Source organism: Xiphias gladius, chromosome 11, assembly GCF_016859285.1.
Source record: "Xiphias gladius isolate SHS-SW01 ecotype Sanya breed wild chromosome 11, ASM1685928v1, whole genome shotgun sequence".
In the NCBI taxonomy this organism is placed as follows: domain Eukaryota; kingdom Metazoa; phylum Chordata; class Actinopteri; order Istiophoriformes; family Xiphiidae; genus Xiphias; species Xiphias gladius.
The window spans coordinates 1,174,483-1,195,454 of NC_053410.1; the positions used below are offsets into that span (position 1 = coordinate 1,174,483).

Sequence of the window (20,972 nt, forward strand, 5' to 3'; positions counted from 1 at the left end):
GAAGAGCGCGCTGCTGCGGTCCGCGCGGCAGAGCGTCACCTCGTGCAGCGACCACCAGGCGAACTGCTCGGAGACCCTGGAGCTGTCAGCGGCACCCGCGTGGAGCGGCAACGGCTCGGCGGTGGATGCCTACCGGCTGGTGGAGCTCCAGCTTCCCGCCTCGGCCGCACCGACGGTGAGCAACTTTTCGCTTTTATGCCGTGCGCAGCTCCGAACGTCTGGAGGCTGCTCGCGGTTGTTTACAGTTCCTCGCCGAACTCCGTTGAAAACAATATCAATTTAATATTTACATGCTTATCGGCAAGTGTTTGTCGGAGTAGAACACAATGTAGTATTTAAAAGGCACCAGGAGAAATGTCTCTGTAATTCGGCATACATTTCATTCACCAAGCGGTAAGGAACGATAGGAATATCTCTCTTTTTAGAGTTAGTTCTCCCGCTTTTCCACCTGAGTTCTTCCCTCGAAATCCTGGCAGCAAACGTTGGACTGAAATAATTCCAGTTCAGGTCTTTTTTTTTTTTTTAAAGAAAAGCTTCTATGATATTTAAAATAATCCCAAATTTAAGAATCAGTCGTATTGATTTGAAAAGAGTCAGATTGCACATTTTTAGAGTATCCGCTGTTGCCAGTAGGCAAATCAATATTAAATACACATTTTTTTCTACGAGGTTCGGTACATCGCGCTTCGCGACACAGAGGGGCTCTTCCCGCAGGTGTTCAAAATGCAGCAGTTAATTAGATTTGATAACGGGCTGAATGTCGTTCAAATAACACGTGTCACTGGCACGCGTTATTATTGACATATCTTTGGAGCATATAGGCTATAGGTTGTTTATCGATCAGTTGGAATGAAACTTTATTGACCCAATTCACTTTGGAAACACTAGGGAACAAGGGCAAGGGATCAGACATTAAAAACACCAGAAATAAATAAGAACGCTGAGCTTTAGCTTGAATATGACGACCCGTTTTGATTGGAGCCTATGATGGTGTTTGATCAGGAAAAAAATAAGTACACACCGCGGCCTCTTGGCTCCAGGACTTGTAGTTTTGCTGTGAGGGCGTTCGCAGCTCTGCATATTAAAGGTGCCACATGTGAGTTTTTGCTGTAGCTACGTAGCCAACGTTAGCATTAACAGCTGTTTCCTCGCCAGCGCAGAGGAAACTCTGTGAGTTCAGCATCAAACTTCATCCCTTCACCCACCAGGAGCCGTCTCCTGCGGTGGAAAGCAACGCTAGCGTTAACTCTCGTTTTGCTTCTAATTTTTCCTACTGAAGTTAGCATGCTAACCAGCTAGCCCCGGCTCGTCTCGCCGCTTTCAAATGGCGTGTCGCTGCAGCGTCCAGTCTGCCCCGAAGCAGTAGCTCTGCTCAGAGGACGTATTCTAAACCTCTCGTCATGTAAACACAACGATGGCTGAAGCTCCGGGCAAGCGACCACCACCACCACCCGCTCCCGGCTAGAAACCGGATTCGGCGGCAGAGAAAACTTCCATACATCCCGTTTAGGGGCCTGGCAAATAAACCTGGCCATTCCTAGGTTATAATTTGTTAGTGTTACGATTACTGTGTGTGCTCAAATCTTCCACTGATTTCTGAAATTTAATGGAATGAAACCTGCATTTGCAATTTAGCGTAACTCCGTAGCTGAGATGCCCCGTGAAGCAGAAGCAGAGAGCGTTATGGAGGGATATGTGCTGACAGCTCAGTGCGTCTCTTGGATGCATCGGCGTGAAATGCATGGATGCCACTTCCCTCCTCCGAGGGCTTTCTTTGGTTCATCAGACAAACTGCACGGCTGTTTGTGTGTTTGCGTGTCTGTAACGTCACACAAGCTGCCTAGGCCACAAGTAAACTCTCACACATGACCTAACACTCAGCTGCATAAGCAGAAAGCACACACACACACACACACACACACACACACACACACACACACACACAGCTGAATGGATGCAGGAGTCGGTTTAGAAATGTTCCTCCGTTATCTCTCTGCTTCACCACCACCTCGGAGCTACGCAGACGTCACAGTTGGTGAGGCTACTGTACAGACCTGCAGGGTTTTCAGGTGATCAGCGGAGGACTGATAACGCAGCTGTCCGCACATTTCCTCCTGAGAATCGTTGTGTGTGTGTGTGTGTGTGTGTGTGTGTGTGTGTGTGTGTGGTATTTATTGTGCATTTGCCGGCTGCTGCTTGTTGTTGAACAAACACAGATTGACGTCTTTGTTCACGTCCGTCCATATATCTGCAAATGCTGTATTGATTCAACGTGGATAGATGTGTTGGTTTAAAAAGCCGTTCCAGCTGCCAACTCTGGTTCACTCTCATGCCAATTTTCCACTAACTGTCTGGACTGCTGGGTTTTCACAATGACAGACACAGTTAAACCACTATCACTCTGATTTTATGCAGCTATTTTAAGACAGGATTTCGGTCCAGGTTGAAAGCGTCTGACGCAGGGATGCAGTCGGGGCAAACTTTTAACCGAGGTCGACTGGTGGGGGTTGTGAGAATTAGAGGGAAAATGTTACATGTCCTGAGCGGCAGCTTCCTTCTATTCTTCAATGAACATTTAATCTGTCTGATTCTCTGTAACTCCTCCTGCTTCTGTCCGTCAAAGCTGACTCCCTGTTGGAAATATATGGATGACAAAAGATGTGAGCGAGCACAAGACCAACCTTGTGCTCTGTGCAGTCTGCAAATCGACGTTTGAGAGCTCACAGATAAAGACCAGGACCAGGACCAGGTATGTGCGCTCACCTTTGGATGTCTGAACCCTCCGGGCGCAAACTTAAACTGAGAGCAGAGCGTCACATGTTCAATCCTTTCTACTTTCAAAATAAAAGCGGGGACATGGGTGTTTTCAACCACCAGACAAAGAGCATTATTTGGTGTCTGTATTACATTAAAAATCAAATTGCGTTGACACTAAATGGATAAAATCACATTCAACTTGTTGGCGGATTGTCTAGTTTTGAATTCTCTGTATGATAGTGCAATATTATATTTGAGTAACTAAAAAGCAGCTAATGGTTCGGAAGTAATGCCATCAGAAAAAATGAATTGCTCTCTGGTTCCTAGTTGCAATTTTTTAAGCAGGACCTTGATGACGAAGGTCCCCAAGCCTTAGAGGAATTGTAATTTTTCCCTGAACAACTCAACAAAGATAAGGCTTATTTTAACTCTCACCGCGATCTTCACCTAAACCTCCAGCTCGTCTTTGTGTCTGAACTTAACCAAACCTTAACCGTCTCATTGTCAAAACATAAAACTGATTTGTCGTCCAACAGTGATTTGTAAAAGACAAGTGATGTCGCGTTGCTGATAGATCAGAAAACACTTCAGTGTGTCGTTCTAGAGGACGCGGACGAACGGTGTGTTTTGTCAGTTCATTTGGAAGACGTGTTGAACTTAAAGTAACAGCTAAACTCGGCACGTTCCTCTTCTTCTGGCATTTTTGGCAGTTACCAAATAGATTCAGGTGCAGTGCAATCAACAGAGTCACATTTAGCCAAGAAAACTAAGACGGATAGTAATCCGTCTTCTGCTCTGTCCAACAGAGACACATGAATTTGACTGCGTGTAAATAAAACAGTTTTAAATCTTATCTGGATTTTCACCTGGATATAAGAAATGACAAGTGTAAACGGGGCCAAAATGAATGATCACATCCTGAATTTCTCCCAGACTCGCACATTTTTTTCTTCCTCCATCAGTTCCTGGTCTGGTTTTTGATGACTTCTTGGGTATGCTCTTCAGGGCAATGCAGTGCTGTAGGAGATCTCACACACAGTTCGATAAAGAGACACGGTAAATTGCTGTGTTTGTGTGTGGTACACAAAGTGATCAGAAGAACAATGTAAACTTAAAAGTATTTTTATCCAGTTATTCAACTGATCAGGAGAATAGTTGACAGAACAGGAAACTCGATAATGAAAATCACTGAAAACTTTGGACACGTGGAATCGCACAAATCCGAGAAGACTGTTGTAGCAGCTGTTAGGTTGTAATGTTCTTATAGTGTTGACTTATTTAAAACAAGTTGCACTGTACAAATTAGTTAGTGTAGAGTTAAGACAGAGCATAACCTTCCTCGTTACCACCCGCTTGTGCGGTTAACCGTTCAGCCGATGACTTCCACAGAATCTTTTGCCAAACTGGAAGTGTTTCCACGGCCCTTTCTCTCGATGGTTTTATAGTCTATGCCCACATTTATACTAGATGCAGCCATCTTCACCTGAGCGAAAAAACAGCCACGTTCAACAGGTGGACAGTGATTGAGAAATACTTGTGGAATTATTAATGAGGTAACGGACAAACAAGCATTGTACGTCCCATGTTAGCTAATTCACACATGACAGCTACATTACTTTGTATTTTTTAATTAAACAGCTTATTGTATCGCTCGTCAGAATGTGATAGTATAAAGTGTAAAGATGGTGCAACCAAACAAATTGGCGATCCTGGCGTGAACCTATATTTACAGCACAGTGGGCAGTGTTGACATGTGTCACAGTTGTCAGCGTTGACAATCAGACTTGTGTTCAGCTGTCGCAAAAGGCGGCTGGATGTCATAAATTCGTGACAAGTTCCCGTTCAGAGACAGTTGTTGATGCCCAACCGTAGCTAACCATAGCTAACAGAGTCGGTCCATCGCCCTAATAAATGAGGAGGTTGAGATGCCCGTAGGGGGTTGATGGATGTGAACACAACACGTCTGCCAACAGACAGAAACACGGGAACTGTTTTCTGGAACCCCCTGTCAGAGAATTGTGGGTTAATGTGACACATTCATGTCACACTCAGACCGTACGTCAGTGGCATTTTGATGACATTTCAGTGCAGGCTTTATTTCCTCTCCTCATCATATGTCCGGTTGAAAGAGGGTGACTTTGACCTGCAGGTGTGAGCCGGCACCTCGCGTTATGAAAATGACGCATTTAACTGTCCCCATTGAGCTTAACATGCTGATGTAGGTTTCAGTGCAATACACTGGGACAGAAAGTGCTACTCAAAACGACTGAAACTGTCAGTGGGTTGTGTGATGATTTGTATTTCATTCAGAGCCCTGACCATTGGGCAGTTTTATGATTTGTGGTGTTGGGCTTTATAATAAAAAAAATGACCAAGTCTGCTTGGGTTGGGTTCTGATTGCTGGTTCCTATTTTGGATCCACTTCCCTTTAGGTAAAATACCCATATTCGTTAAGGTCTCGCGCCATCAAATCTCTCAAATAACCCTTTTATCTCTCCTCATTATTTATCTCTCATTATTTTTTATTATCAAAGAGCGATGGATAACTTCAGCAGCTTCTCATTTCTAGACCGTCGCTTTCTCTGGTTAGAATGAGCAACGTCAGCAGCGGTAGATTACATCAGCTGTAGCTAATTAATGATAGTCGTGTCCAGCGAAACCTTAGTCTGCCGGTTAAGGTCTCTGTCCACGCCGCTGACTGGACTCCGCCAAAGATTGTTTGAGAGTAAAAAGACGCATCACTCTGTAACGTCTCTCTACGACCGCCAGCGGACGGTGGTTTTTGTAGTTCAACAGCTGATCGCAGCTCGTTAGGTACAGGAAAGTCCCCCTTCAACCTTCTATGCTTCAGATCAATATCTGGAGCTTGTTAAGAGTTCTGGATCGGAAGCTCCGGTATCTGGATCGAGTAGTTTTTTAACAATCAGGAGTAAAAGTCAGTTTGTTCCAGCTGTTCTTTCAGTGTATCATAACAATCAGTATCAATCAATAATCAATATTTCATCTAATTTTCAGGTAAAACCACTGGTTGTCAGCGTTAATTAGGCTTCATTTATGTTAATGTTGATTCATTTAGTAGCTGCCACTACAAACTGCTGCTCAGCTGATCACAGATCTGAATTGGTTCTAAGACCTGGAGTTATTTACAACTGACACATGATGAAGGAAAAACTTAACGAGATTTGAAAAGGGATTCAAAAAGATTTGAATTCAATAAGTGGATTTGATACTGGATTCGGATTTGATCAAATCTGAATGCTACCAAACCCCAAACCTAGTTGATTTTTTGTCTCTCTGACCAGTTCCCAATGTGTTTAAATAGCTCTCTGTGGAACTCAAAGGGTGAGTTCACCCAAAATACCAAAATATCATTTTCTCAGTCGCAGTACCTCCAGTGCAGCTGTTCCTGCAGTGGTGTCAGGACCCCTTGAAGGGCCCCAAGATGAACTGGCGTGGTCAGAATATGATTAAAAGAAAAAGAAGGAAAATAATCTGTAACACAAACTGTAAAGTTCTGTGTCGGGAACAACTGCTGTAGTTGTTTTTCTCCATGCAGAGAGCTTGGGTTTTATTTGTCTTAGTTTTGCCCCCCCATACAGTAAAAAAAAAACAGAAAAAAGGTAGTCAACAAAGTCCTTGTTACTTTGGTGGAGGAGACAGCCAACTACCTTTTCACTCAAAGCTACAGATAATTGACATTTCTGGCAGAAATAAATTGTATTTCTTTGAAGTGTAGTGAAACTCATCTGTTCTTTATGGAGACCAGACATCCCTGAAGGGCCCCTGAAGTCTCTGGAGCTCAGATCTGTGAACCACAGCTCTGGTATTGATCCGTTGATCCAGCAGCAGGTTTTTAAATCCTCTGCGGAGGTCCAGTATTTCAGCTCCCTGTCACTGTTCGTGACACACAAGCAGCCGTCTGGCCTTACGTCACACATTCATCTAGTGTTTTGGCTAATGTTTGTATTTTACATGGCAACCGCTTGGAAAGGCTCTGGCAACTTAGCACGGCTGATAACATTTGAAGTGAGTTTCCCAAATGTGATGTGACAGAGATTTTGAACTGTTTTAACAGTTTACTTTTAACCTCTGTGTCACAATATAAAACCATCAAAGGTCAACAGAGGATCAAAGTTCGATCTCGGATACATTTTGTTGGTCTTACTGCAAGTGCTACTACCACTGCTATAACAACTGATATCACTACTTGTTGTTTTGAAAATGGAAGGTTTAAACATTGTTTATATTGGATTTGATTTAGAATATTGACTTGAAAAGAACAAAACTAAGACCGGGAAAATTGAAATTTCACGCCAGTGAAGCCAATTGAATTAAACTGGTATGAGTGGGGTTTGAAACGGAGAGGTACAAAGAAAAAACAGAGGGAGAAAAACAGTGACCAAGATTGAGGTAAGAAGGAAACGTGGAGAGAGGAAGGACTTTATTCTTCTGCAGGTGCTACAGGCCAAGTTGCATATCCAGGGGTCCCGATGAAGTTATTTCCTTTCCTTCGACAGTTTGCTAATTCGGTGACTCGCTGCAGTGGGTAGGCGGCGCAGCAGAAGGCGTGTCGTTGCCAGTGTTGGTCGGCACTGCAGCCTTGGTTGTAGGAACGACGTTTACCACGTTTTCAGGACGACAGCTCAGTGTGCACGGAGCACCTGTGTTCTGTGATATTTTTATTCCCTATATTACCCACATTAACCTCTCCAAAGTCAGGGACGGATGGGTGGGTCGACAAAGCTTTGGACTTTAACATGAGAGGCCGCCGTTCATTTCCCCTTCCTCAAACAGATAGTTAACGTTTTTTTTCGTTTAACCATGACGATGATCGTTCTATAACCTTTATCACGTGAAGTACTTACTTTGACCTTTACCTAAACCCAACCAAGTTGTTCTTGTGCCTAACCCTACCCAAACCTTTACCATAGCATCGTCAAATCATAAAAGGGTGAGTTATTTATTTTTCAACGCATATTTTTAACAGTTTATCTGTGGCATATCTCCTGCTGCCTAGTTTAAGAAATGCTTCGTTGGGTCATTTTAGAGGGCAGGGACAAACTACCTGTATGGTCGTTTAGGTGAGAGGACTTGTTGGAAAGCACTGCTACTTCTCCTTGTGTGTTTCTCACGTCGCGCACCAGTTTACTCTAGCGCTGTAAAAACTGGCCAGAAATCATGTTCAGTTATCCTCCTGAAAAAAACACTTAAGTTCAAACCATTCTAATTTATGTTTTTGTGCAATATGTCTCTAAGACAGCAAACCAGTAAAAAGAGAGACATGCCTACTTGGGTTCCTATTTTGCAGATGTGCCCTCAGGTTGCTCGTGCTGGAATGCTAGGCTAACTGTAGCTTACATAGCCTTCATACAACTGTATCTCCAGGTTCCTGAAGTATTTCCAAACGGGGGCTTGATGGATTGATCGGAGTGCAGGTCACTCTCTCTGCAGCAGAGTTGGGTTGTGAACTCTCTGCCTTCGTTACCAAACGGTTGTTGTTGAATTATTATTATTATTATTATTATTATATAGCAGTTGATAAAACAGCCTTATCACAAGGTATATTTCCAAGCTGTTCTGGCTCTTTTCATCATATCGCATGTTCCTCGTCAGCAGACCGAGTTGACTCCGTTGCCATTGAGCTGTACGTGTTTAAACTTTCCATGACTCTAAGCACCTCTGTGTGTTTCATCCATGGACTGTGTGGACCATGTGACATGGTCGAAAGCTCCAGAACAGCTGTAAAAGATTGTGGCTTAAGGTCTGTCTCATCGCCTTGAGCTGAGAGCTGGATCGCATCTGACTAGTGAATGCCGAGGAGGCCGGGTGCCGTACGGTTGACGGTAAGTACTGTAGGATAAAGTGGCGCTGTGGCTGTCGTACGTGGGCCGTCTTAACCAGGTAGCTGTCTCCTGTCTTCACGTTTGCCGGCTGCATTACACAGCTCTGAAATGTACGTGGAGGTGAGACCTCTTGTCCATCCTTTTATTCAGATTTTGCTTCAACCAGCTGACGAGATTGCTTAGAAAAAATAAATTGTATTTAAAGCCACAGGTTCATCCATCTCCACTGGTTTTGGCAATTTTCCATAACAATACCAATCAATTCAAGTATTGATTCAGCACAGGAGGTCTGGTTGGAGGACTTAATGGGAATTTGGAGGCGGCAGAGTTCGTATTCAGCGGGCAGAGGGTCAGGGGTGAGCTGGGGCGCACGGCAAATTTTAGCCTAGGGGCCCTTTAACAGTTTGAGCTTGCCATGGCGGAACTAGAGCAAATAAGATGACGAATGCAAGAGGAAAGTTTAGTCAAAGTCATAAGTTTGCAGAAGCCAAAAGCTCTGTAAAAACTGTGCCGCTGTATTTGAGGAGCTTATTTTACACTGATTGGAGACACTCACCGCTTCCAAATGAGGAAGTTTAACTCGTTTCATATTTCTTTGCCTTTAATGTTTGATGGGTTATTCTGCTGCAGTTAAGACCACAGCTGCCAATTCATTTGATGTAGGAGAAGGAACTTCATCTTCATTCATCAGAAGATGAAACCAGGATCATTCCAAACCGGGGGATGGTTTATGTTGAACCGAAGCTGAACCCGAACTGTGGACAGATACTGACGGAGTCCCGGCCAGGGAACACATCACAGTTTCCTGTTATCAAAACTGATAACTGAGGAGATGATTAAGATGTCAGTGTGTGTGTGTGTGTGCATACTGTGCATATCCGTATGGATGCAGAACAGAATGCATTCCCATCTGCCTCTGCTTGTGCGTGATTTACCTTCTGATGAGAGCCTGAGTGCTAACACCGGTTTAGTGTCCAATTAAAGCAACAATCTGATGAAAACCAGTGTTTTTAGTATCAATGTCACTCGCTCTGACCAACATAAGCAAATAGCTGCACTACAATAGCGTTTGCGTTACTTAAGAGCAGCTGATTATTTTCTTGATTAATTGATTGTTTGATCAGAAAACTGTGAAAAATGTCCATCACAATATCCTACAGCGTAAGGGGACGTCATTATATGTCTAAACCCCCAACGTATTATTATATTTATATAATTATATAAATACAGAATTACTATAATGTTAGATTACGTTTCTTAGATTTAAGAACCTGGAACCAGCAAACGTTTCGTTGTATTTTTGCTTGAAAAATGAGTTCAATGTTAGGACGGTTAGAAAGATGATTAGACATTGTTCTTATTGTCTCAACCAATAGGCTGGATTCTAACGCAGCATGCAGTACTGGGACCATCGCCACAGGTGTCGTCGTAACGCTCCCTCTCTCCCGCAGAAGGATATGGGATCCGGGCACGGTCATTTCCTTTGTATCAGCAACCAGTCGAAAAAAGCGAAAGTCAAAATCGTGAAATTTTACAATACGTATCTTTACAGGCTGTTTTCTCGTACTCGGAGCCAGAAATCTCCACTTCAGTAGCACTGGCATCTGACACCAAACTGTCCAGTTTTATTCCTGTCTATATTCACAGAGGGGCGTCTTCATATATCATTCACAGCCTGATTTATGTCACATTTTATTCCGAAAAACATGGCGAAAATGATTTTTTTTTTATGGCTGTTGACAGTATTTTCTGATTTATGGAGTTGTAAAAAGAGAGATCCAAAGTCCCCTCTGTAAAAGCCTTTTGGCTCTTACAAGAATTTTGAACCTGGTTTCATCCAATGTTCAGATGTCTCTTCTGGAAATTGATGCCAATGAGCACGTATATAATTAGATAATGCCTCGTTTGCATATTTAAACTTAAAATTTCCGAAAACTGAATCATCTTAATGTAAGTAATCAGCTGGGGAAGTTGTCATGGTGATTCCTATTAGGTAAAATGTTTACCCTGCAGTTTCTCGCCTTTAGAGGAACTTTAGAGGAACTATTATTGCCATTTACTCAATTATTGTACTTGAGTAAATTACTTGAGTAAATACGCTTGGTTACTTTCCACCACTGGCCCTCAGGTTTATTGTGTGGCCCTTTGGGGGCTGTTCCTGTTTGCCTTGCCTTTGCTGACACTTCTGCACTTTTACTTTAGCAGGATTTTAAACGCAAGACTTTTACTCAGCTAAAGGATTGGAATACTTCCTCCACCGTTGATTATTCGACTGAGTCAGCAGTAAGAATCCGGTTTTGTAATGCGTAGAATCGCTTTATGGACATCGGGAACTGGAGGTCTTGCAAGTTTTTTCCCAACAAAATACGAGCGCTCCTGTTTATCATTTTCCGAATTAGTTTTTAGATAATTTTTCTTCCCTCCAGGCAGACACTAGTTTCGGTTCATTTCTATGAAAATCAGCTTGAAGGGGGTTTGAAACTTCCTGCAAATACAGCAGGAAATCCATTGAAGTTTTTAATCCCTTTTCTGTCAATGTTATAGACCAGTGCAGTTCTGGAAGGAGACTTTGTGTAACCGCCCATGATGGTACGTTGGAGAACACTTTGACAACCAAGATTTGAAAGTTTTCTGCCAGAAAGCATCGCTGAGCTCTGTCATCAGAAAATCAAACTGACGTGACAAACGGTGAGCAAACATAGAGGTAGTGAACAGAGTGATATGAATCTGGTTGTTTCTCACATGAAGAATGTTGATTCTGAAACCTGAGCTGTTGAAGTTTCAACAAAATAGAGGCTGTTGCATGAAACATTTATTTTGGAGATGGAAATCCGACATGTACTGACCTGTGAAGGTTTTATAAACATGTATAAACATGTTATAAATACTGTTGGCTGAAAATGGCTGATCTGGCCTTGTTGAGGCCACAGTTTTCGGTTTGTTTGGTCCTCAGAGCCTCTGGTTCATAGAGGACGTGGGAACAAGTCAAAACTGAATTTTGAACGTCTCTTCACACTGGTAATCTGTAAAAAAAAATCCCCTTCTGGCCTAAACCTGTATCATTCAAACACCAAAGGATCCTGGTGTCATAATATCTTGTGCAATTATAACAAAGTCCGGATCTGTTGACTGAAGCAGCCACGTCTGGACATGAGTTCATGGATGGGTCAGGTTCAAAAGGCCTGCTCATAATCCCGCTAACTGTGGACCAGTGTTTTTACAGATTTGATCTACAAGGGGGAGAAAAAAAAAAAAAAAAGCTTAGTGCACATTAGCAGTGTTAGAATAAGCTGATAGTGACGATCGGTGTATTTCTGTCTCCATTCAGTAGTTTTATTCCTTCTGTGTATCACTAGTCCAGCTTTGGTGTCCAGATGTTTCCACGACCTTGGCACAAGAAAAGGTTTCGGTAGATGGAGACTTTTTGGCGTTAGTGCGCTGATGTCTGCATTCAGTGCAGCTGGGGCTGAGAGTCCGTCGCGGCCGGTGGTAGGAGCGCAGGCAGCGACGGACCCAAGCACAAAGTTCAGTGCATTAGGTGACTACATACAGGTAGCAGGACCGGGAGTCCACAGCCAGAGCAGCGACATTAGCAAACATTGCGGCCACTGACTGGAGAAACGGGGCTGGTGTAAATACCGAGGAGCAGAGGAGGGAAATGAGGAACAGGTGCGCAGGTAGGCGGAGACGTTCCAGTGATTGGAAATGGAAAACAGGTGAGCAGGTGGCTCTGGAACCAGGAAGAAACTCCGGGGACATCTGGTGGGCAGGTGGAGTATGACAGAAGGGCCAATAAACGGGGCTGAGCTTAGACTGGGGAACACTGAGCGGGGTTTTATATAAAGTTCATAGGAACTGTTTCTTTTGTATAACACTTATCAAAACTAGAGGTTACAAAATGATTTACAAGGAAAAAATACAAAACGAACAAACAAAACATTTGTTACTTATGAATTTTCCACATAAACACACCTGCATACACAAGTCAAGTATAAAAGAGAAGAAGCAGTTTAAGAGGTCACCGCTCTTACTCTGTACAGCTGAGCTGCTTCATCATCGATGCATTTTGTCTTTTACATTCATGTTCTCTGTGGCTTCATTCAGACATGACTGCACAATTATGTTTTACACACATGATGCAGCTGCATGGATTTTAATGCTCATTTTGCCGTTGAAGTCTCAGTCGATGACCGTCGTCGTGGACGTTCCCCTCCTCTTCTCACAGTGAATCTACTGATACGTTTTTAGATCCGTTTCACCGCTTGAAGTTATCAGGGAGCAGATCCTGCCGCCCGTTTTATAAAGTCTGACAGTGCACAAGCCCTGGATGACAGGATGTTAAGTCGGGACTCTCGTTCACTGCTTATTAGCTCACGTGCTGTACGTACATATGTGTGAGTAACACGCAGAAAGGCAGGGCGGCATAAAAACAAACAGAAAAAAAAACCCACAATAAAAAGCACTGCACAAGCTATTCAAACAGTACGAGTGTTTGTTAACAGAAGACAGTAAAAGAGAATACAGGTGGGAAAACCTGTCTCTCCGAGCAGAGGGCAGGATGTCAGATCTGTTAAAGTGTCAGTCTGGAACATTTGAGTCCCGGCTGATTTGGCGTTACAACCTGGAGAGACTGGCGGTAACAGCAGACGTGGTTTAGTACAAAGGTCACGGAAATCTGGGGGCAGCAGGGCTCAGTCACCATTGTGTTACCTCATTCACAGATAGATAGGAACTTAACAGAAAATCTCCGAGATTGCCGCTTTAAAGAGAGGGTGGTCTGGATGAGATGGGATGGATTTAGCTTTAGTGTGATTGGTCTGTTGTAAATCTGTGACAGAGAGTCCTGCTGCCCACCAGGGATTTTACCTTCTGTCTTGTGAGTGTTTCCTGATTGATTCCTGTTTCGTGCATTTAAATTTCCATAGCAACAAATCATTGAGAGGGTTGAGGACTGATTGAGTCTGAGATGGGTCTCGATTGATTTGTTGATGTCATTTTGGCTCTAGGGATGGCAGTTTTGGTCTGTCTGCTGGTCCGGACTGGAACCCCTCTCCGCTATTGGATGGTTTGCCATGATAATTTGTACAAACATTCATTCATTCATTCATTCCCCCCTTTAGACTTGTTTGCTCATTCACTGTGGCTGGTATAACAGACACGCTACTTTGCAGCGAGCAGTAAGTTGAGCTCTCACACGCTCACCTTTTGTCATCACTGTGCTACAGCACCGACAGACGTTGAGTCGTGACGCTGCATCTCCGCGTCTGTAAAATGCGGCGCGTTGCGTCGTGGCATTTCCAGCAGAACGCAGTGTATGTGCCGCGGACTGGCCCGAGGGCACTGCACAGCGCAACTACCTAGGCAGCGATTTCGGACACGACCTCGGTCTCGTTCAACACTGTGAGCGCTGCAGACCAAATCCATTCAGCTCCACTGCCTCGGTATTGAACAAATATCTGTAAACCTGCAGTAGCTGCATGGGTAGATACCAGCAGAGGGAAGAGAAAGTGTGTGTTTCGTGATCTTGGTGAAACCGGCCGGATATTTAAACTGAACTGATCTATTTTAAAGTAAAACACCTGAAATAAATGCACCAGTTTTCTCCGTGATAAGAATCTTTCCCCCCCGTTCTGGGGGGGTAACGTAACGGATGACCTTGACTCCAGAGGCAGGTCGTTCAAGATTTAAAGTTAATTTACACAAATATCTTTCTTTCCTTCTGGTTTTTTATTAAACTTCTGGATGGGTCAGAGCCAGCAGATGTTTGATTCCACTCAGTGATGCTGAAGTTATTGATCTGTGAGAGGATCAAACACTGACCTGAATCAGTTCTGTAAGGCCTGTTGTGTAAGAGACCATGAACACACACACACACACACACACACAGGGTAAACGTCAATGGCTGTCATGTGATTCAACAGTTCAGTCAGCTGTGGCGTGGGAAGCTTTGAAGGCTGACTGATGAAAGGAGGACACACACACAGACACACTCTCACACTGAGTCACATATACGATCCACCACCTCTCTCACATGGATTCTCCAAAATGTCCGGCCACTGGAACCATCTGAGTAGATGAGCACGCGCTCTTTTCTCTCGCTCTCTTGCTCTCTTCAACTTGAAAGCAGCCATGTTGTTCCTCAGATTAATTTTAACTGCGTTATCTCAAAGTCACAGCTGCAACTAATGATTTTTTTTCCCCGGCAATTAACTGATTATTTTGTGATCAATTAATCCAGTTTTTGTTCCTAAAATATCAAACCAAAGCTCTGATCTTCCGACAGTTTATTTTGTGACCAACAGTCAAAATGAGATGTTTTCTTTTCGTAACATCTTGTTGGCTGCAGAAATAAGTGGGAAAGCATTTTTTTATGCAGCTCTGTCCAGGTCAGTTTGAGATTTAGAGTCTAACATCTTGTCTCTGCCTGCAGTATTTGGTCTAATTGTTCAAATCCTGAATTTTTGTTATTTTTTTATTGATTTGGCAAAAGAACAAATATGCTTTTAGGGAGGATTTTTTTGTTTATTTTATTGATATTGACTCTTTAGAGTCTGGTGCTGTTTGATAAAATTACAGATGTTTGCTGTTTCATCCTCATACGAGTGATAAAATAGATAAACACATAAAGTCAGTCTGCTTTTTATTTGTAGAACAATTAAAATGTAAAGTCGTGTTATGCATTGTTAAATCTGATCTAACTGATGTCAGTTTTGAGAGTATTAAGTAATAACTGTTGTTTTTTACAAAGTAGAATTTAAAAAAATAAAAACAAAATAAACCACAACAGGTAAAATAACGGGGAATGTTCTTTCCGGGTTTTTGTTTCCTACTGCGGTTCACAGTTTATTCCTTCATTTATCAGAACGTTTATCGGATCAGGCGATCATGTGCCCACTCAGTCTTTTTTACAGAGATGTGATATTTATATAATATTCTGTGCCTGTGCAAACAGCTGGCTGGACTTGTTGTCAACAGAGAGACGAATTTCCTGAGGAAGAACAACAGTAGATGTCATAGAAATAGTAACATGGAAATGATTTTCATCGTCAAGTTTCCATCCAAATAAAGTGAAAATTTGAAGCGAATTTCCAGAAAATCTTCCAAATAAAATGTGAATAAATCCCCGTTTCCCTCCTGTCCTGCTGCGTGAACATGAGCTGATTCTCCAGGCGCTGCCATAAAACCACCGCAGAAGAAGAAGGACGCGGCGAGACGAGGCCGTTACCATGTGGAGAACGTGATGGAAACCTGACGTTTCTGCTGGTTTCATGTGTTAAAGTGAGGAAGGTTCCAGCCTCCACAAAGATCTATTACACCTCACAACAGGAAACACTTTTTTGTGAAATTTTGACTTTTTTTTCCAAACTTTACAGTGTTTCCACTCACGTTTTGTTTTTTTTGGTTACACAAGTTGAAAATGCTCAAAAGAACAGGTGGATAGAAACACACGTGTAGTCAGTGTTGACAAGGACGATCAGACTGCAGAGACACAGAAACCTGGGACGTCTCCAAGTGTCCAATCAGTATCCAGGCGAGTCAGATTCAACAAAGTCGACTGTTGTTGAAAAGACGTGACTTCGAACCAAGAGTTGAGTTTTACTGTTTGTAATCACAAAGCTAACCCTGCTGGGAGCAACCTGAACCTGCCTCTGACCCAGACCCGGAAACCGAACCTGAGCCCTCAACCAGCTGTTCGAACAATGTGACGCTCAAACTAAATGTCCTCACTTCTGGGATCACGCGCACACGTGCACACAGGCACCCACACACACACACAGGATTAAAGCCATGTCAAGCCTGTGATTTGAATTTTCTCCACAGATTTTCTTCACAGTTTGAGTTCGTCTGATCCTGTTATAATACATCAGCTGTGTGTGTTTGTGTGTTCAGATGGAACACATCGCCTCACTTGGTCTATTTGTTTATGTGTGTTTTGTGGATTATGCAGGTGTGTAAATGGCGCTTGGCAGTTGGCCGGTGAGTGTGTGTACTGTTTGACTTTCAGACCTAAAGGCCTCTGGTTTTACGGCGATAAACTGGCAGTGACGTCCGCAGAACTGTGTGTGTGTTCTGTTTGCAATTGTCCACGCCATCAGGCCTGTGTGTGTGTGTGTGTGTGTGGATCCTGATGTGGGTGGGTTATGAATACTCAGCCTGCACTGTACAGCTTTGATGCATGACCTAGCAACGGGGAGCAGTAGCGTAAAAAGTAGCCAGTGCTCGCAACTTCTGCTTTGAGCATCCAGATGCGGAAAGAGAAGTCGAGGGCAGGGATGTCACGAAAACGGATACTTCGGTACCGAGTATCTGCTGAAATTCTGAAACGTGACTTTACTTTTTTTTTCTGCTGTACCGTACGCCTAGATGTCGTAGGCACAGGAGATGTGATTGCTCAGGGACTGAACGGGGGCAGCATAATAAGCGTTGGAGTCCGATGTCAAACGCAAAGGGAAGAAGAAGAAGGCAGACGCAGTGAACAACAATAACAACACATGGGATGGCAGGTACAACAACAGGTCAGCAGCGACATCCCGGAAAAAAAAACACGGCAAGAGTCGCCGGGTTTGAGTCTGATCGTCAGCGACGAGTTGCAGTAGACCGAAAAGACAAACTGCGCAAACTCACTCAGAGCATTTTGATGGAAGAAAGACACACGTCAAGCTCATCTAGGCACCTCAAAGACAGACGGAAAACCAGAGCCATCGTTCCTACAGGATCCTGACAGGGACAAAAGAGTTTACAATAAAGATCCATAGATATTTTTATGATCGGTAGAATCGTTTTGCTGTTGCAGACGTTCCACGTGTCCACTCTGGTTTCAAACTGATCTTCTGACAAACGGAGGCAGAGTCCAGCACTAAATAAAAACACACAGTGATGATTAAAGCTGCGTCTTCACGAAGTTTCTCCGATTCCCGGCGGCGTCGATGCTTTTACTCGGATTCCGTCGCTGCAGCTCAGAACGACACGAGGAGACTCTGATGAAAACTAAACCCTCCCAGGAGATGATCAGTGCAGCGTTTCGTTCAGACGCGAGCTTCTTTTCTCCTCCTCGCTGCTTCGGCAGCAGAAACTTGGAACTTTTCTTTATCCGAATCAGGCAAAAATACCCACTTTACACTAAAGACATCCCCACACTTATTTTTTGCCTTACTGTAATATTTGGAAATTATTTCTAGTGTTTTCTACAGGTTATTCTTCCGTTGTAGTTATGTAGGTTATGAACCCAGTGTTAGCAACAGAGCCAGCTGGTGATACCGGTTATTCAGGATCACCGATGTTAGTCTCATTGAAGCCAGGTAACCCAAAGACAGCCAGACTAACTCGAACAGGCTCCTGGTGAAAATTTAGGATCAGACTAGACTTGACTCCAAGGTGATAATAATATTAATTTTGAGCAATGCTCAGTCAGGAGCAGATTCTGGTTTTGCTGTTCAGATTCAGGTGAAACAATTGGGGGAACAGGAATCAGGAGGATACTAAAAAACAGCATAAACAGCCTCTCGCGGATAGTTAAAAGTTAAACTTCACTATGACTTCACGGATATACTGCAGTGACAGAAAATGACAACAAATCCCTTCTAACAGATCACTCTCGTCAGACAGAGCAGAGATGTCGGAAACTCTGAGTGGATCAGTTGAACAGTCAGCCACCAGCTCCGAGGCCTGGAGGTTTGTTTTGGAAAGTTTCAGTGTTACTGTTCAGAACCAGGACAGATTACCAGCACACACACACACACCAAAACCCCTGGGAGGGATTTTCATACATAATCATACTTAACAGGGGTCATCTACAGAGAAACATTAAAAGTCAGTTTCCTTTGGTGGCTTGTAACCAGTTCCATTCTCACGTACTTAGGAAATAACAGTAATAAAACCAAAAATATGCCGTTTGTTATTGATTATATTTCTCTGCAGTCTCCACAGGACATGTGAGCGAAGCCGGATCTATATTTTTCAGTAACTTTCAATGATGCATTTCATACGTTGCTGAATTTGTCTTTATGTATAAACAGCAAAAGAAGAGGCCAGTATCACAAAGCGAGTTCACTTTGGCCTGGCTCTCTCTGGGTTACCTGCCTCACCGAGTTTAACACCGATCCCAGATCACCGGTATCGACTGACTCTGTTAACTCCGGGTTTACCTCCGACCGCTCGCTTGTTAATGTGATAAAGGCTCCGCAAGTCTACATATAATCGATGGTCGAAGTCACACTGGGTCTGACTTCCATCAACGACTGTTATCCATCAGCTGGGTGAACATTCCTGCAGCTCCACTGCTAGTCCACTTCGGTTTGTACAATACAAACGGCATAAATCAGGTAGCAGGAGTGGTCAAGAAGCCAGAGCAAAAAATAAATCGGCCAATTAAAACGCTGACGACCTGCTGACTGCGTTGATGAGCTTAAGTTCAGGAGCAGAAACTGTTGAAGGGACAAACAGTTTTCAGTACGATGAACAACAGCTCAATGACTCAAATAGATTTGACACTCGTGCTTTTATTGGTTTAGTTTCCCTACACTGCAGCTTTATATGGTTATAGTGAAACTGAGACTGTTGTAAACGAAGTTACCAACGCACAGAAAGGAGGGGATGTGTGTGATTTGAATGACTGCCTGGGTTCACCTATTCCAGACCAGGTGAACAAAATAAGTAAGAAGTATAAAATAAAATGATCATGTTTGTGAAGTGAATTTGGTCTCTCGGATTCATGTGGAGGGACGCTAAAAATAGATGTGTAAACGTGAATAAAACAACTAAGATGAAAAAAGAAATGCTCTGGGTCGGCGTTAGGTGTGTAGATGCGATGGTTTTCCAAACAGATGTTTACTGATTCTACAGTCACAGTAGAATCAGTACCAGTGGTGCTGTAGTACGTAATGGCTGAGATTGAACCCAAAAGCAGGAAATGGGGCTTAGAGTCGGATTAGTAAAGATACGCTTTACTTAGCTGGGAAGCGAGGAAAGGGTCTACAACAAAAGGTCAGTCCAAACAAGCAAAAGTACCAAAGGGGCTAAGGCAGGCAAGGCAAGAGTCAAAATGTGCGTCACGCTGGATTTTGCTCCCGTTTCATCTCAACGAGGACTCGTCTCCGATCCCACGAGTTCAGTCCGATCGAACTCTGACCTGTGAAGTCACGAGGCTCCACAATGTCCAGCCAGTTTTAGGGACAGCGTGGTACTGACCTCACGTCCAGACAGATTTCCCTCCTTTCTCTAGTCAAAGCAGTCTTGTCATTTCCTTGAGGAAATTCATGGCGTTGCACTCAGCTGTTCACATGAAAGTGACGTAGCTGAAGTGGCTTCGTGAAGAATGAATAAGGAAAAGCTGAAGCTGTAATCCTGCCTCCGCATGCCGACCAGTCAGCGTGTTAAGTGAGCGAGCTCGTTCGATCCGCAGTGTGGGGAAGTCACTAACATTTTCGGACACAACCCTCCCAACACCAACGTCAGGACACAGCGGGGGGAGAGGGTCTCAGGCGCTGTTCGACGATCTGACAAGCGCTTCTGTCGAAGCACACTGAGACCCTAGAGCTCGAAATATACTTTTCGTGCCCACATAGGGTCACGCAGCCCAAGATTTACGAACACGCCAAATGTATGCATGTGCAAACACGTCCACCCAAATCTAGTCTACTGCTCAGTACAATGTGCCAGTACTGCAGACACTCTTGCTCTCATGCATACTGTGACTTCCCTGACCTCGTCTCCTCCTCCCTGCCTCACACTGAGGGCTGATGGGAACTGGAATTGACACATCATGCTGCTTTTATTTTTTTGCCTCGCTCTTATTCCGCATGCCCCTGTCGCCTCAGTCGTTTTTATCTCTGCTGATGGTTGTTGACCCAACGTTACAGCAGAGCTGTTCAAACCACCAACTACATAAACAGGCGGGCGGGCAGACAGGCAGGCAGTTTGGCAGACAGACAGGCAGGCAGGCGGGCAGACAGACAGGCAGGCAGGCGGGCGGGCAGACAGACAGGCAGGCAGGCGGGCGGGCAGACAGACAGGCGGGTGGGCGGGCAGGCAGGCAGGCAGGCAGGCGGGCAGTCAGTCAGACAGGCGGGTGGGCGGGCAGGCAGGCAGGCAGGCGGGCAGACGGGCAGGCAGACAGGCAGGCGGTTGGGCAGACAGACCGGCGGGTGGGCCCGCTGGCAGACAGACAGGCGGGTGGGCACGCAGGCGGGCAGGCAGGCAGGCAGGCAGACAGACAGGCAGGCAGGCAGGCAGACGGGCGGGCAGACAGGCAGGCAGGCGGGCGGGGAGACAGGCGGGCGGGCGGGGAGACAGGCGGGTGGGCGGGCAGACAGGCGGGCAGACAGGCGGGCAGTCAGTCAGACAGGCGGGTGGGCGGGCAGGCAGGCAGGCAGG

At 44.4% G+C, this 20,972-nt stretch overlaps 1 protein-coding gene across 1 annotated transcript in view; it reads left to right on the forward strand.

Annotated features, from left to right (window-relative positions):
* opn4a (opsin 4a (melanopsin)) overlaps positions 1 to 20,972 on the forward strand; it is a 53,006-nt gene continuing 32,034 nt past the window's right edge. The window contains exon 1 of the mRNA XM_040139727.1: positions 1 to 175. The gene's annotated coding sequence lies outside the window, so the exon portion shown is untranslated. The remainder of the gene's footprint in view (positions 176 to 20,972) is intronic.